This window comes from Salvelinus namaycush, chromosome 36 (assembly GCF_016432855.1).
Source record: "Salvelinus namaycush isolate Seneca chromosome 36, SaNama_1.0, whole genome shotgun sequence".
Classification (NCBI taxonomy): domain Eukaryota; kingdom Metazoa; phylum Chordata; class Actinopteri; order Salmoniformes; family Salmonidae; genus Salvelinus; species Salvelinus namaycush.
The window spans coordinates 25,357,511-25,367,027 of record NC_052342.1 but is presented as its reverse complement, the minus strand read 5'-3'; positions in this window follow the sequence as shown (position 1 = coordinate 25,367,027).

Genomic DNA, 9,517 nt, shown 5'->3' with positions numbered 1-9,517 from the left:
TGATACCATTCCACTGATCTCGCCAATTAAGGTGCCAGCAACCTCCTGTGGTAAGGGGGCTATAGGAGGTCAAAGAGGAGGAACAGACATCCTCCATTTTGTTTTGCTGTGCTGGGTCGTTGGCTGATTAAGAAGACAGGGTCCAGTGTGATGGACCATAGAAAGCCTGTAGAGCTGACGGTGAAGCCAAACACACAGGGAGTTTCTGTCCACGGTTTATAGATGGACTGGTTCATGATAACACTCAGACGTGTGGATTCTCAGTGTCCATGTTTATTCATATAGCATGCTGACCTGCCTCTGAGTGTTCAATTCAGTTGAAACTACAATAATAGAATGTTCCCTTTAGTCCTCTCTTTTAGTTGAAGGGGAATGGAACTCTCCTTCTCCCTCTGGCTTTCAGTTGAAGGGGAATGGAACTCTCCTTCTCCCTCTGTCCTTCAGTTGAAGGGGAATGGAACTCTCCTTCTCCCTCTGTCCTTCAGTTGAAGGAGAATGGAACTCTCCTTCTCCCTCTGTCCTTCAGATGAAGGGGAATGGAACTCTCCTTCTCCCTCTGTACTTCAGTTGAAGGAGAATGGAACTCTCCTTCTCCCTCTGTCCTTCAGTTGAAGGAGAATGGAACTCTCCTTCTCCCTCTGTACTTCAGTTGAAGGAGAATGGAACTCTCCTTCTCCCTCTGTCCTTCAGTTGAAGGGGAATGGAACTCTCCTTCTCCCTCTGTACTTCAGTTGAAGGAGAATGGAACTCTCCTTCTCCCTCTGTCCTTCAGTTGAAGGAGAATGGAACTCTCCTTCTCCCTCTGTCCTTCAGTTGAAGGGGAATGGAACTCTCCTTCTCCCTCTGTACTTCAGTTGAAGGGGAATGGAACTCTCCTTCTCCCTCTGTACTTCAGTTGAGGGGAATGGAACTCTCCTTCTCCCTCTGTCCTTCAGTTGAAGGAGAATGGAACTCTCCTTCTCCTCTGTCCTTCAGTTGAAGGAGAATGGAACTCTCCTTCTCCCTCTGTCCTTCAGTTGAAGGAATGGAACTCTCCTTCTCCCTCTGTCCTTCAGTTGAAGGGGAATGGAACTCTCCTTCTCCCTCTGTCCTTCAGTTGAAGGGAATGGAACTCTCCTTCTCCCTCTGTCCTTCAGTTGAAGGGAATGGAACTCTCCTTCTCCCTCTGTACTTCAGTTGAAGGAGAATGGAACTCTCCTTCTCCCTCTGTACTTCAGTTGAAGGAGAATGGAACTCTCCTTCTCCCTCTGTCCTTCAGTTGAAGGAGAATGGAACTCTCCTTCTCCCTCTGTACTTCAGTTGAAGGAGATGGAACTCTCCTTCTCCCTCTGTCCTTCAGTTGAAGGGAATGGAACTCTCCTTCTCCCTCTGTACCTTCAGTTGAGAGAATGGAACTCTCCTTCTCCCTCTGTCCTTCAGTTGAAGGGAATGGAACTCTCCTTCTCCCTCTGTCCTTTCAGTTGAAGGGGAATGGAACTCTCCTTCTCCCTCTGTACTTCAGTTGAAGGGGAATGGAACTCTCCTTCTCCTCTGTACTTTCAGTTGAAGGGAATGGACTCTCCTTCTCCCTCTGTCCTTCAGTTGAAGGAGAATGGAACTCTCCTTCTCCCTCTGTCCTTCAGTTGAAGGAGAATGGAACTCTCCTTCTCCCTCTGTCCTTCAGTTGAAGGAGAATGGAACTCTCCTTCTCCCTCTGTCCTTCAGTTGAAGGGGAATGGAACTCTCCTTCTCCCTCTGTCCTTCAGTTGAAGGGGAATGGAACTCTCCTTCTCCCTTGTCCTTCAGTTGAAGGGGAATGGAACTCTCCTTCTCCCTCTTGTCCTTCAGTTGAAGGAGAATGGAACTCTCCTTCTCCCTCTGTCCTTCAGTTGAAGGGGAATGGAACTCTCCTTCTCCCTCTGTCCTTCAGTTGAAGGGGAATGGAACTCTCCCTTTGTCCTTCAGTTGAAGGGGAATGGAACTCTCCTTCTCCCTTTGTCCTTCAGTTGAAGGAGAATGGAACTCTCCTTCTCCCTCTGTCCTTCAGTTGAAGGGGAATGGAACTCTCCTTCTCCCTCTGTACTTCAGTTGAAGGGGAATGGAACTCTCCTTCTCCCTTTGTCCTTCAGTTGAAGGGGAATGGAACTCTCCTTCTCCCTCTGTCCTTCAGTTGAAGGAGAATGGAACTCTCCTTCTCCATCTGTCCTTCAGTTGAAGGAGAATGGAACTCTCCTTCTCCCTCTGTCCTTCAGTTGAAGGGGAATGGAACTCTCCTTCTCCCTCTGTACTTCAGTTGAAGGGGAATGGAACTCTCCTTCTCCCTTTGTACTTCAGTTGAAGGGGAATGGAACTCTCCTTCTCCCTCTGTCCTTCAGTTGAAGGGGAATGGAACTCTCCTTCTCCCTCTGTCCTTCAGTTGAAGGAGAATGGAACTCTCCTTCTCCCTCTGTCCTTCAGTTGAAGGGGAATGGAACTCTCCTTCTCCCTCTGTACTTCAGTTGAAGGGGAATGGAACTCTCCTTCTCCCTCTGTCCTTCAGTTGAAGGAGAATGGAACTCTCCTTCTCCCTCTGTCCTTCAGTTGAAGGGGAATGGAACTCTCCTTCTCCCTTTGTCCTTCAGTTGAAGGGGAATGGAACTCTCCATCTCCCTCTTGTCCTTCAGTTGAAGGAGAATGGAACTCTCCTTCTCCCTCTGTCCTTCAGTTGAAGGGGAATGGAACTCTCCTTCTCCCTCTGTCCTTCAGTTGAAGGGGAATGGAACTCTCCTTCTCCCTTTGTCCTTCAGTTGAAGGGGAATGGAACTCTCCTTCTCCCTTTGTCCTTCAGTTGAAGGGGAATGGAACTCTCCTTCTCCCTCTGTCCTTCAGTTGAAGGGGAATGGAACTCTCCTTCTCCCTCTGTACTTCAGTTGAAGGGAATGGAACTCTCCTTCTCCCTTTGTCCTTCAGTTGAAGGGGAATGGAACTCTCCTTCTCCCTCTGTCCTTCAGTTGAAGGGGAATGGAACTCTCCTTCTCCCTTTGTCCTTCAGTTGAAGGGGAATGGAACTCTCCTTCTCCCTCTGTACTTCAGTTGAAGGGGAATGGAACTCTCCTTCTCCCTCTGTCCTTCAGTTGAAGGGGAATGGAACTTTCCTTCTCCCTCTGTCCTTCAGTTGAAGGGGAATGGAACTCTCCTTCTCGCTCTGTCCTTCAGTTGAAGGGGAATGGAACTCTCCTTCTCGCTCTGTCCTTCAGTTGAAGGAGAATGGAACTCTCCTTCTCCCTCTGTCCTTCAGTTGAAGGGGAATGGAACTCTCCTTCTCCCTCTGTCCTTCAGTTGAAGGGGAATGGAACTCTCCTTCTCCCTCTGTCCTTCAGTTGAAGGGAATGGAACTCTCCTTCTCCCTCTGTCCTTCAGTTGAAGGGGAATGGAACTCTCCTTCTCCCTCTGTCCTTTAGTTGAAGGGGAATGGAACTCTCCTTCTCCCTCTGTCCTTCAGTTGAAGGAGAATGGAACTCTCCTTCTCCCTCTGTCCTTCAGTTGAAGGGGAATGGAACTCTCCTTCTCCCTTTGTCTTTCAGTTGAAGGGGAATGGAACTCTCCTTCTCCCTCTGTACTTCAGTTGAAGGGGAATGGAACTCTCCTTCTCCCTCTGTCCTTCAGTTGAAGGGGAATGGAACTCTCCTTCTCCCTCTGTCCTTCAGTTGAAGGGGAATGGAACTCTCCTTCTCCCTCTGTCCTTCAGTTGAAGGAGAATGGAACTCTCCTTCTCCCCTGTACTTCAGTTGAAGGGGAATGGAACTCTCCTTCTCCCTCTGTACTTCAGTTGAAGGGGAATGGAACTCTCCTTCTCCCTCTGTCCTTCAGTTGAAGGGAATGGAACTCTCCTTCTCCCTCTGTCCTTCAGTTGAAGGAGAATGGAATCTCCTTCTCCCTCCCTCTGTCCTTCAGTTGAAGGGGAATGGAACTCTCCTTCTCCCTCTGTACTTCAGTTGAAGGGGAATGGAACTCTCCTTCTCCCTTTGTCCTTCAGTTGAAGGGGAATGGAACTCTCCTTCTCCCTCTGTCCTTCAGTTGAAGGGGAATGAACTCTCCTTCTCCCTCTGTCCTTCATTGAAGGGAATGGAACTCTCCTTCTCCCTCTGTACTTCAGTTGAGAGAATGGAACTCTCCTTCTCCCTCTGTACTTCAGTTGAAGGGGAATGGAACTCTCGTTCTCCCTTTGTCCTTCAGTTGAAGGGGAATGGAACTCTCCTTCTCCCTCTGTACTTCAGTTGAAGGGGAATGGAACTCTCCTTCTCCCTCTGTCCTTCAGTTGAAGGAGAATGGAACTCTCCTTCTCCCTTTGTCCTTCAGTTGAAGGAGAATGGAACTCTCCTTCTCCCTCTGTCCTTCAGTTGAAGGGGAATGGAACTCTCCTTCTCCCTCTGTCCTTCAGTTGAAGGGGAATGGAACTCTCCTTCTCCCTTTGTCCTTCAGTTGAAGGGGAATGGAACTCTCCTTCTCCCTCTTGTCCTTCAGTTGAAGGAGAATGGAACTCTCCTTCTCCCTCTGTCCTTCAGTTGAAGGAGAATGGAACTCTCCTTCTCCCTCTGTCCTTCAGTTGAAGGGGAATGGAACTCTCCTTCTCCCTTTGTCCTTCAGTTGAAGGGGAATGGAACTCTCCTTCTCCCTCTGTCCTTCAGTTGAAGGAGAATGGAACTCTCCTTCACCCTCTGTCCTTCAGTTGAAGGGGAATGGAACTCTCCTTCTCCTCTGTACTTCAGTTGAAGGGGAATGGAACTCTCCTTCTCCCTTTGTCCTTCAGTTGAAGGGGAATGGAACTCTCCTTCTCCCTCTGTCCTTCAGTTGAAGGGGAATGGAACTCTCCTTCTCCCTCTGTCCTTCAGTTGAAGGGGAATGGAACTCTCCTTCTCCCTTTGTCCTTTTGAGGGGAATGGAACTCTCCTTCTCCCTTTGTCCTTCAGTTGAAGGAGAATGGAACTCTCCTTCACCCTCTGTCCTTCAGTTGAAGGGGAATGGAACTCTCCTTCTCCCTCTGTACTTCAGTTGAAGGGGAATGGAACTCTCCTTCTCCCTTTGTCCTTCAGTTGAAGGGGAAGGAACTCTCCTTCTCCCTCTGTCCTTCAGTTGAGGGAATGGAACTCTCCTTCTCCTTTGTCTTCATTGAAGGGAATGGAACTCTCCTTCTCCCTCTGTACTTCAGTTGAAGGGGAATGGAACTCTCCTTCTCCCTCTGTCCTTCAGTTGAAGGGAATGGAACTCTCCTTCTCCCTCTGTCCTTCAGTTGAGGGGAATGGAACTCTCCTTCTCGCTCTGTCCTTCAGTTGAAGGGGATGGAACTCTCCTTCTCGCTCTGTCCTTCAGTTGAAGGAGAATGGAACTCTCCTTCTCCCTCTGTCCTTCAGTTGAGGGGAATGGAACTCTCCTTCTCCCTCTGTCCTTCAGTTGAAGGGAATGGAACTCTCCTTCTCCCTCTGTCCTTCAGTTGAAGGGGAATGGAACTCTCCTTCTCCCTCTGTCCTTCAGTTGAGGGGGAATGGAACTCTCCTTCTCCCTCTGTCCTTCAGTTGAAGGGGAATGGAACTCTCCTTCTCCCTCTGTCCTTCAGTTGAAGGGAATGAACTCTCCTTCTCCCTCTGTCCTTCGTTGAAGGGGAATGGAACTCTCCTTCTCCCTCTGTCCTTTACTTGAAGGGGAATGGAACTCTCCTTCTCCCTCTGTCCTTCAGTTGAAGGAGAATGGAACTCTCCTTCTCCCTCTGTCCTTCAGTTGAAGGGGAATGGAACTCTCCTTCTCCCTTTGTCCTTCAGTTGAAGGGGAATGGAACTCTCCTTCTCCTTTGTCCTTCAGTTGAAGGGAATGGAACTCTCCTTCTCCCTCTGTACTTCAGTTGAAGGGAATGGAACTCTCCTTCTCCCTCTGTCCTTCAGTTGAAGGGGAATGGAACTCTCCTTCTCCCTCTGTCCTTCAGTTGAAGGGGAATGGAACTCTCCTTCTCCCTCTGTCCTTCAGTTGAAGGAGAATGGAACTCTCCTTCTCCCTCTGTACTTCAGTTGAAGGGGAATGGAACTCTCCTTCTCCCTCTGTACTTCAGTTGAAGGGGAATGGAACTCTCCTTCTCCCTCTGTCCTTCAGTTGAAGGGGAATGGAACTCTCCTTCTCCCTCTGTCCTTCAGTTGAAGGAGAATGGAACTCTCCTTCTCCCTCTGTCCTTCAGTTGTAGGGGAATGGAACTCTCCTTCTCCCTCTGTACTTCAGTTGAAGGGGAATGGAACTCTCCTTCTCCCTTTGTCCTTCAGTTGAAGGGGAATGGAACTCTCCTTCTCCCTCTGTCCTTCAGTTGAAGGGGAATGGAACTCTCCTCCCTTTGTCCTTCAGTTGAAGGGGAATGGAACTCTCCTTCTCCCTCTGTACTTCAGTTGAAGGGGAATGGAACTCTCCTTCTCCCTCTGTCCTTCAGTTGAAGGGGAATGGAACTCTCCTTCTCCCTCTGTCCTTCAGTTGAAGGGGAATGGAACTCTCCTTCTCCCTCTGTCCTTCAGTTGAAGGAGAATGGAACTCTCCTTCTCCCTTTGTCCTTCAGTTGAAGGGGAATGGAACTCTCCTTCTCCCTCTGTACTTCAGTTGAAGGGGAATGGAACTCTCCTTCTCCCTCTGTCCTTCAGTTGAAGGGGAATGGAACTCTCCTTCTCCCTTTGTCCTTCAGTTGAAGGGGAATGGAACTCTCCTTCTCCCTTTGTCCTTCATGTGAAGGGGAATGGAACTCTCCTTCTCCCTCTGTCCTTCAGTTGAAGGGGAATGGAACTCTCCTTCTCCCTCTGTCCTTCAGTTGAGGGGAATGGAACTCTCCTTCTCGCTCTGTCCTTCAGTTGAAGGGGAATGGAACTCTCCTTCTCGCTCTGTCCTTCAGTTGGGAGAATGGAACTCTCCTTCTCCCTCTGTCCTTCAGTTGAAGGGGAATGGAACTCTCCTTCTCCCTCTGTCCTTCAGTTGAAGGGGAATGGAACTCTCCTTCTCCCTCTGTCCTTCAGTTGAAGGGGAATGGAACTCTCCTTCTCCCTCTGTCCTTCAGTTGAAGGGGAATGGAACTCTCCTTCTCCCTCTGTCCTTTAGTTGAAGGGGAATGGAACTCTCCTTCTCCCTTTGTCCTTCAGTTGAAGGGGAATGGAACTCTCCTTCTCCCTCTGTCCTTCAGTTGAAGGGAATGGAACTCTCCTTCTCCCTCTGTCCTTCAGTTGAAGGGGAATGGAACTCTCCTTCTCCCTCTGTCCTTTACTTGAAGGGGAATGGAACTCTCCTTCTCCCTCTGTCCTTCAGTTGAAGGAGAATGGAACTCTCCTTCTCCCTCTGTCCTTCAGTTGAAGGGGAATGGAACTCTCCTTCTCCCTTTGTCCTTCAGTTGAGGGGAATGGAACTCTCCTTCTCCCTTTGTCCTTCAGTTGAAGGGGAATGGAACTCTCCTTCTCACTCTGTACTTCAGTTGAAGGGGAATGGAACTCTCCTTCTCCCTCTGTCCTTCAGTTGAAGGGGAATGGAACTCTCCTTCTCCCTCTGTCCTTCAGTTGAAGGGGAATGGAACTCTCCTTCTCCCTCTGTCCTTCAGTTGAAGGAGAATGGAACTCTCCTTCTCCCTTTGTCCTTCAGTTGAGGGAATGGAACTCTCCTTTCCCTCTGTACTTCAGTTGAGGGGAATGGAACTCTCCTTCTCCCTCTGTCCTTCAGTTGAAGGGGAATGGAACTCTCCTTCTCCCTTTGTCCTTCAGTTGAAGGGGAATGGAACTCTCCTTCTCCTTTGTCCTTCAGTTGAAGGGAATGGAACTCTCCTTCTCCCTCTGTCCTTCAGTTGAAGGGGAATGGAACTCTCCTTCTCCCTCTGTCCTTCAGTTGAAGGGAATGGAACTCTCCTTCTCGCTCTGTCCTTCAGTTGAAGGGGAATGGAACTCTCCTTCTCCTCTGTCCTTCAGTTGAAGGGAATGGAACTCTCCTTCTCCCTCTGTCCTTCAGTTGAAGGGGAATGGACTCTCTCCTTCTCCCTCTGTCCTTCAGTTGAAGGGAATGGAACTCTCCTTCTCCCTCTGTCCTTCAGTTGAAGGGGAATGGAACTCTCCTTCTCCTCTGTCCTTCAGTTGAAGGGGAATGGAACTCTCCTTCTCCCTCTGTCCTTAGTTGAAGGGGAATGGAACTCTCCTTCTCCCTTTGTCCTTCAGTTGAGGGGAATGGAACTCTCCTTCTCCCTCTGTCCTTCAGTTGAAGGGAATGGAACTCTCCTTCTCCCTCTGTCCTTCAGTTGAAGGGGAATGGAACTCTCCTTCTCCCTCTGTCCTTCTTGAAGGGGAATGGAACTCTCCTTCTCCCTCTGTCCTTCAGTTGAAGGAGAATGGAACTCTCCTTCTCCCTCTGTCCTTCAGTTGAAGGAGAATGGAACTCTCCTTCTCCCTTTGTCTTCAGTTGAAGGGGAATGGAACTCTCCTTCTCCCTCTGTACTTCAGTTGAGGGGAATGGAACTCTCCTTCTCCCTCTGTCCTTCAGTTGAAGGGGAATGGAACTCTCCTTCTCCCTCTGTCCTTCAGTTTGAAGGGGAATGGAACTCTCCTTCTCCCTCTGTCCTTCAGTTGAAGGGGAATGGAACTCTCCTTCTCCCTCTGTCCTTCAGTTGAAGGAATGGAACTCTCCTTCTCCCTCTGTACTTCAGTTGAAGGGGAATGGAACTCTCCTTCTCCCTCTGTCTTCAGTTGAAGGGGAATGGAACTCTCCTTCTCCCTCTGTCTTCAGTTGAAGGGGAATGGAACTCTCCTTCTCCCTCTGTCCTTCAGTTGAAGGGAATGGAACTCTCCTTCTCCTCTGTCCTTCAGTTGAAGGGGAATGGAACTCTCCTTCTCCTCTGTCCTTCAGTTGAAGGGAATGGAACTCTCCTTCTCCCTCTTCCCCTTCATTGAGGGGAATGGAACTCTCCTTCTCCCTCTGTCCTTCAGTTGAAGGGGAATGGAACTCTCCTTCTCCCTCTGTCCTTCAGTTGAAGGGAATGGAACTCTCCTTCTCCCTCTGTCTTCAGTTGAAGGGGAATGGAACTCTCCTTCTCCCTCTGTCCTTAGTTGAAGGGGAATGGAACTCTCCTTCTCCCTTCTGTCCTTCAGTTGAAGGGGAATGGAACTCTCCTTCTCCCTCTGTCCTTCAAGTTGAAGGGGAATGGAACTCTCCTTCTCCCTCTGTCCTTCAGTTGAAGGGGAATGGACTCTCCTTCTCCCTCTGTCCTTCAGTTGAAGGGGAATGGAACTCTCCTTCTCCCTCTGTCCTTCAGTTAGGAGAGCTCTCTCTCCTCTGCTTCGTTGAAGGGGAATGGAACTCTCCTTCTCCCTCTGTCCTTCAGTTGAGGGAATGGAACTCTCCTTCTCCTCTGTCCTTCAGTTGAAGGGGAATGGAACTCTCCTTCTCCCTCTGTCTTCAGTTGAAGGGGAATGGAACTCTCGTTCTCCCTCTGTCCTTCAGTTGAGGGGAATGGAACTCTCCTTCTCCCTCTGTCCTTCATTGAAGGGGAATGGAACTCTCCTTCTCC